The following is a 7,494-nucleotide window of genomic DNA, read 5'->3' on the forward strand; positions in this document are numbered from 1 at the left end:
CTTGATCGCGCTCTCATGGATAGTTCTTTATTGGCTTTGTTTCCTAATGCTTGTTGTTCTTATCTTCCGCGTTCGACTTCAAATCATGCGCCCATGTTTATTGAACTTATGCAGGATCCTTTCTCCTATGGCCCTGCCCCGTTTCGTTTCCAGCAGATGTGGGTGGACCATCATGGTTTTTTAGATTGTGTTCGGTCAGCTTGGGAGGTCCATATGGATGGGTCGGCTATCTATAATTTGTCTAGAAAATTAAAAATGACAAAGGTGGCACTTCGAGAATGGAATAAAAGGGTCTTTGGACATACCTTGACTCGTATTGATGCTCTTGAAAAACAGGTTGAGGAAATTGAGCAGCAATTGCAATCATCTTGGGAAGACAATTTGGGGAAAGAATTACAAGAGGCAGTTTCAGATTTGGCTATTTGGAGACGTCGGGAAGAGGTGAGATTGGCACAAATGGCTAAGTTAAAATGGAAGATGGAAGGGGATCGAAATACTAAGTTCTATCATGCTTGCCTTGCTAATAAAAGAAGAAACAAAGTTCTACATATGCGATCAAATGGGGTGGTCTTTGAGATGCCAGAAAGTATTCACCAAGGGGCAGTAGAGTACTTCACTTCTGTTCTTAAAGGGGAGTCACCTGCAGAGCAGCCTAGTCTTGAAGATTATATTGAGCCAGCCATTTCAGAGGAGGAAAATTCCTCTCTCATTCATCCTCCCACTATAGAGGAAGTGTTTGAGGCTATCTCTTCTATTCCGCCTCAGAGTTCTCCGGGCCCAGATGGATTTGGGTCGGGCTTCTATAAAGCCTGTTGGGAGATTGTTAAAGTTGATGTGTGGAAGGCAGTGCAGGAATTTTTTGTGTCAAAGAATCTTCCCAAGTATTTTACGGCTTCTTATTTGGTTTTAATACCAAAGGTGGAGTCGCCTACAGGTTTTGATAAGTTCCGACCCATCAGCCTTTGCTCTGTTTTTTATAAAATTTGCTCCAAGATTATTGTATCTCGTTTAACAGGTTTCCTGCCTTGCCTGATTTCCTTGGAGCAAGGTGCTTTTACTCCTGGAAGAAGCATTTTTGAGAACATTAGCCTCACTCAGGAAATGGTCCACTCCATTAATAGAAGAATTCATGGGGGAAATATTATGCTAAAAGTAGATATGGCAAAAGCCTATGATCGTGTGGACTGGGCCTTTCTGATCAAAGTCTTACGCAGGTTTGGTTTTTCTACTCAATTCTGTGATTTGGTGCATTTTTGTATTTCTAGCCCTTGGTACTCGATAATGATGAATGGTACAGTTAAGGGCTTCTTTCCGGGAGGTCGAGGTCTTCGTCAAGGTGATCCACTGTCACCTTATTTGTTTATCATACAACAAGAGGTCTTATCCCGGTTGATACAGAGAAGTGTTCATGAGCATTAGTTTGGGTTATTTTCACAGGCCCGTGGTACACCTATAGTATCTCATTTGATGTATGCTGATGATATCATGATTTTTTCCAATGGTAGCCAGAGATCGGTTAGAGTTCTTCAGAAAATTTTGAGCCAATTTGAGAGGTGGTCGGGACAGGCTATCAATATACAGAAATCAGCTTTATATTGTTCGAATAAAATCCCCACTAGAAGGAAGCGTAGACTGTTACGGAGTACGGGATTCAGAGAGGGGACTTTCCCTTTTAAATACTTGGGGGTGCCGATTGTTTTGGGAAAACTTAAACAGGCTCACTTAGAAGATATGATGAGTAAAGTGAGGCAAAAAATGAGTGGTTGGAAAATGCGGCTTCTATCTTTTGGTGGAAAGCTCATATTGTTACGACATGTTATTTCTAGCATGACGATTCACCTATTTGCTGTTTTACAGGTCCCTCAAGTTATCATTTCCAAGATTCACAAGTTGATGAGTTCTTTTTTTTGGGGAGAATCAGATGGGCGGGATAAAAGAAAGTGGGTGGCATGGAAAAACATTTGCAATCCGGTGGAAGAAAGGGGGCTAGGTTTGCGGTCCCTTCAAGATTGTCAGAAAGCTTTGCATATGCGCTTTGCATGGAATCTTATTCAAGGTAATTCTTTATGGGCCAACTTTTTCAAAGCAAAATATGTGGGCACAAAACCTTGGTGCTTAATTCAAGACTCAAAGGGGTCTAGATTTTGGAAAATGGTTGCAAATTGTATACCGTTGTTGTTGAATAATTCGAAGTGGAAGATTAGAGAGGGAGATATTTTTTTCTGGTATGATAACTGGAGGGAGAATGGCCCTCTTATAAATGAGATGTCACTTGTTGGGTCACCTTTGCTTAAAATAAAAGATTGTCGGCTATCAGACAATTGGGATGTGGATATGTTAGAAAGCTTAGTAGGGGGGGAGAAGGTGGATGAGATTTTAAATTCATTATCAAGGCCTAATTCGGGAAATGATGTTTTGATTTGGACTCCGATGGAAACAGGTAAGTTTACTACTAAATCTGCCTGGAACTGTATTCGTGTTAGGGGATCTTCTCTTGATTGGCATACTTGGATTTGGCATAAATGTATTCCATTAAAAATGTCTATACAATTTTGGAGGGCTTGGCATATGGCCTTGAGTGTGGATGATAGATTGCAACGTATTGGTATTCCTATTGCTTCCAAATGTGATTGTTGTATGGTAGGTCACATTGAAGATTTGAATCATGTGTTATTTGAGGGTGATTTCCCTAAAAAAATATGGTCCTTTTTTGCCACTATTTTTGGTATTCCTATTGGTAGGGGCTGGAAACAGAATGCAGGGATTTGGTTCAGACGAGCTAATGCATCTACACAGGTGGGTTTTATTGTGGGTATCATGCCCATCATTGTCACTTGGCGATTATGGAGGAGAAGATGTCGAGCTCGGATGGAAGGTATATTGGAATCCCATAACACTATTGTCCATTCTATTTGTGTATGGCTTGGTTCTCTTTGTCAGATGATTAAACAGCCCAAATGGTTGTCTCATCGAGATGGTATGATTCTTGAGGCCTTGAGGATAAAACCAGTTGCCCCGAATGTCTCTTCTTGCAGAGTAGTAAGGTGGGCTAAGCCACCGTCGGGGTGGCATAAATTAAACACGGATGGTAGCAGTCGTGGCAATCCAGGTTCTTGTGGTATTGGGGGGATAATTCGTAATGAATTAGTACAACATGTCCAAGCTTATGCTTCACATGTTGGTCTTGGTTCAAACAATAAAGCAGAACTTATGACGCTTCTTCAAGGTTTGAGAATTTGTAAAGCTTTAAATATCACTAAGGTGATTGTTGAAATGGATTCGAAGGTTGTTATCTCTTGGTGGATGAGAGGAAGATGTGGTGTATGGTATCTAGAGGATTTTTGGGAGGAAATTCTTGACCTAACCCGAACTATACAATGCCAATTTCAACATGTTTTACGTGAAGGTAATAGAGTGGCGGATTGGTTAGCCAAATCTGGGGCTTCAGGGGAGGAGATGGTGTTCTATACTCATTGTAATATGCCTCGGTTTTTGCGAGGGTTGATCCGTTTGGATAGTTTAGGCCTCCCTTCTTTAAGATGTTAGGTCTGGTTGCTTTTCTTGTCTAATAGGCCTGTCGTTGTTTTATTTTTGGTGTGTGGTTTCTATTGGTTATTTCTTGGGTTTTGTTTTCTGTTTCCACGGTATTCCTCCGCCAAAAGTGAGGGTTTTTAATAAATATGGGAGGGGGTCACTCTTGGACATGTGACTTTCCGCTCTACTTAAAAAAAAAAAAAAAAAAAAAAAAAAAAAAAAAAAGTATGCTTGTGGAAGTAATATAATTATTTTTAATGACATCTGTTTGAAGGACTGGAGTATAAATTCAAGTAGATGGCTCTCTCTCTCTCTCTCTCTCTCTCTCTCTCTCTCTCACACACACACACACACACACACATAAATATATAATAAAAGAATTAGCTAATAATACGTAAAAAGAACTAGTGCAGAGATCTTCAATGTACACTCAACGTACCTTATCTCATCAAACTTTTAAGCTCAGAATTTGTTGAGGTTACTCCCAAACCAAAATTTTGGTTATTATCCTTTAAAAAGGGAGCTAATGTTGGTCTCATGATTTCACACAAGTTCATTGAAATTCTGAAGAATAAGGTCTTGTGATCAAGCCCTTGACATACTTGGGATAATAACCAAGTATCCCAAGTATGTCATGATTTCACACAGTTTATGAAAATCATTGCATTGCAGATCCATAAGGCATTGAAAAGGCCCAAAAATCACTTGGGATGGGACAAGAAGAAAAAGCTCGCTGTGTTCAATGAAAAGGGGGGGAGTCAAGCAAGGCAGTTGAGGGCATGTAGTTTAACTCATGGTTTCTGACAGTGTCAAGAACTGTTTTACAAATAAAAATGGATGATGTGATTTTACGGGACGAATTGTTATTTGATAATCATAGACTAGAAAATTTTGATTTGTTATGTGGTAATGATGTAGTGGAATAGTTGATTATGTGATTTCATATGAGCCAAGGCTTAACGATTTGTTTTCCTTTTGTGTTCTGTTTCATTGCGGATGAAATGTATATAGATGAAAATATATTGTTTGGTTTCGGATGAAATGCTGGAAATTAAAATTACTAGGTTTGTTTTTGATATAGAAACGATGATGAAAATCTCGCTGCTTTGTGGATGTTTGGACTTCTTCCTGTCATTTCATTATAATTTTGTCATCCTTCTAAATGTGATTGAAACTTCAATTCATCACGTGCTTAATTTAATGTTTTTCATTGTTTGATATGTAAAGATCAAAATGCTTTCGGACTCAGCTGTGACTAGTACGTTTATCCATTGGGGTTTAGGATATCTCTCACTTTATTTTGCTTCTGATTGGCACTAAAGGTATAAGATTCATAGTATTGTTTTACTAGAAAGTGAAAATGAAAAGAAGATAATGAGACAAAAGAGTTAGTAGTTAAAATTGTAAATGAAAGAGAGAGAAAAAAGTAATAAAAAAATAGAGAAATATTATTTAATAGAATAGAGATAGGGATGGGGAATGGGATGTAGGAGGTTTTTAAAAAATGAATAAAATTTTGAGATAAATTTGAGGAAATGTGATTTTGAGTTAAATTAAAGAAATGAGAATGAGGAACCGAATGAAGTTGCTCTAAGCTCACAACAAATTTTACCAGAAAAATCTTATGGGAAGTGCTACTTGCCATGTCCCAAGTTTGCCCACTTGGTATGCTCCTAGTGCAAATTCTACTCTTTTTTGTTTTTCCTCTTGAATATTTTTTAAAAGATCTTTAAACATTTTTTTAAAAGACACAAATACACTAATAGTCACTTTCTTAACTATTAAATAAAAGAAAACTAAAAAAATAAAATAAAATACATTACCAGTCAAATTGATGGGACATAGTATAATTTTCCAAATCTTATATACCTCATATGATTGGCATGGCAACACATGATGACTATTGTGTAAATAGATATAATTACTTTGACTAATTTTTTATTTGAACTTTTGTTCATGTTTGCTCATAAGTTAGCAAAGTCTATGTAGTAAAATTTGTGCTTTTGTGGTACATTTAGCATATACTCATTTCAAATTAATTATATAATTAGGGGACTTCAACCTTATTATTTATAGAGGCTTAATATAGAAATATATGTTCTACTTGGATACATATGGTGCATATATAATAATTTAAAAATAAATTATATATTATTGTTCGATTTTTTTAAGAGAACTGCTGCAGGCACAAACAGATAACACAAAATCAACCCACAAACTGATGTGACTTCATGAAATCTATTAGATCTATTTTATAATAAAAGTAACTTTACAATTTGACGTACTACATCAAATCATATCAGTTTGTAGATTTACTTTTATGTAATCCCTTTGTGGCTATAGTATTTTTCTTTTTTTAACTATTAATTCTTCGATTACTAATTAGCTCTAGTAAATTATATATAGGTGAACGAAGACAAAGTGCATGTGTTATATAAAGAGAGAAAGAAACAAGTTTTTCAGAACTTTTAAAATTTTTATTAACATGACCTTTCAAATTATCCTAAACTTAGAAGACCAAGATATTCATATTCAAATTATTCCTCCCCCTTTTTTGCTCCCAAGTCTTTTCCTTTCGTTCCTTTTTGTTGATCCTTAGTTTTTGTGCTAATCTTGTCTTTTAATATTCACTTTTTAATTAACATGCTAAAATGGTTAAAAAAGCATGCAAATTGTGATATTAATATAGAGAAGTGTTACATAAAGTGATTATATAAAAGGAAACTCACAAAATGATGTGGTTTCTCATTTTTTAAATTTATTTTAAATGTAAACTACTAGATCTAATAGATTGTATCAACCTAGGGATTAACTGGTTAACAAATGCTATACTGAAATATAACAGCAGAAGCAAAAACAAAAAGGAAATAACGATAATCACACACAGGACACCAAGATATAAGTGGTTCGGCTCAATATGAGCCTACTTCCACTGTCGGGGTCACCCCCCAACTAGCGTTTTTCTAATTCTTGAGGAAAATAGTTAGTGAAAATTAGTTGAGGTAAATATTTCCTGTGGTTGGCATAGGCATTGCCAAAGGCTTGCATTCATGCATGTTGGCTCAAGTGAGTAATTCCATGATGTACCTATGCTGATTCAGGAAGAGATCAATACCAACCTTGTAAACTTCAATTCCCAAAAAATGATGTAGAAAACCCAGGTCTTTGATGCAGAATTGATTGCTCAGTTGAGAGATTAGCCAATGAATTCTCTGTGGATTATCTCCTGTGACCACCATGTCATCCACATAGAGGAGAAGAATGAGAACTCCATGATCTAAGTGACAGATAAAAAAACTTAATTGGGTCCGCTAAGCTTGAGAAGAAACCAAGCTACAAAAGAAAATCACTCAACCTATCGAACCAAACTTGAGGAGCTTGTTTGAAGCCTTAAAAGGCACGGTTGAGCTTGCACACATGCTGTGGATACTTTGGATCTTCAAATCTAGGTAGCTATTGCATGTAAATAGGTGTGTTAAGAAAACCATGTAAAAAAGCATTCTTAACATCTAGTTGGTAAAGTTTCTAATGTTTAACAATGGCAAGAGTAATGACAGTTCTAATACTTGCAAGTTTTACAACTGGTGAAAATGTTTTTGAGAAATTCACCCCATCAACTTGGCTGAAACCTTTAGCAACTTGTCTTGTTTTAAATCTCTCAAAAGTACAGTTAGCCTTTAGCTTAACTTTATATACCCACTTGCAACCAATTATATTCATACCTTCAGGTTTTGAAACTAATTTCCGAGTATTGTTCTTGGCAAGAGCATTGAGTTCCTCCTCCACTGTAGGAAACCAACCGGGATGTTTTAGTGCAGATTTAACTGACTTTGGTTCAGCAGGTATGGGAACTATGTGATGCAGGTTTGCATATCGAGGGTTAGGTTTGCGAATGCCACATCTAGACCTGGTTTGCATAGGGTGTGTTAATGGTGTTGGCTAGGCAGTGAACAAAACATT

The sequence above is a fragment of the Carya illinoinensis genome, chromosome 11 (assembly GCF_018687715.1).
Source record: "Carya illinoinensis cultivar Pawnee chromosome 11, C.illinoinensisPawnee_v1, whole genome shotgun sequence".
Taxonomy (NCBI): domain Eukaryota; kingdom Viridiplantae; phylum Streptophyta; class Magnoliopsida; order Fagales; family Juglandaceae; genus Carya; species Carya illinoinensis.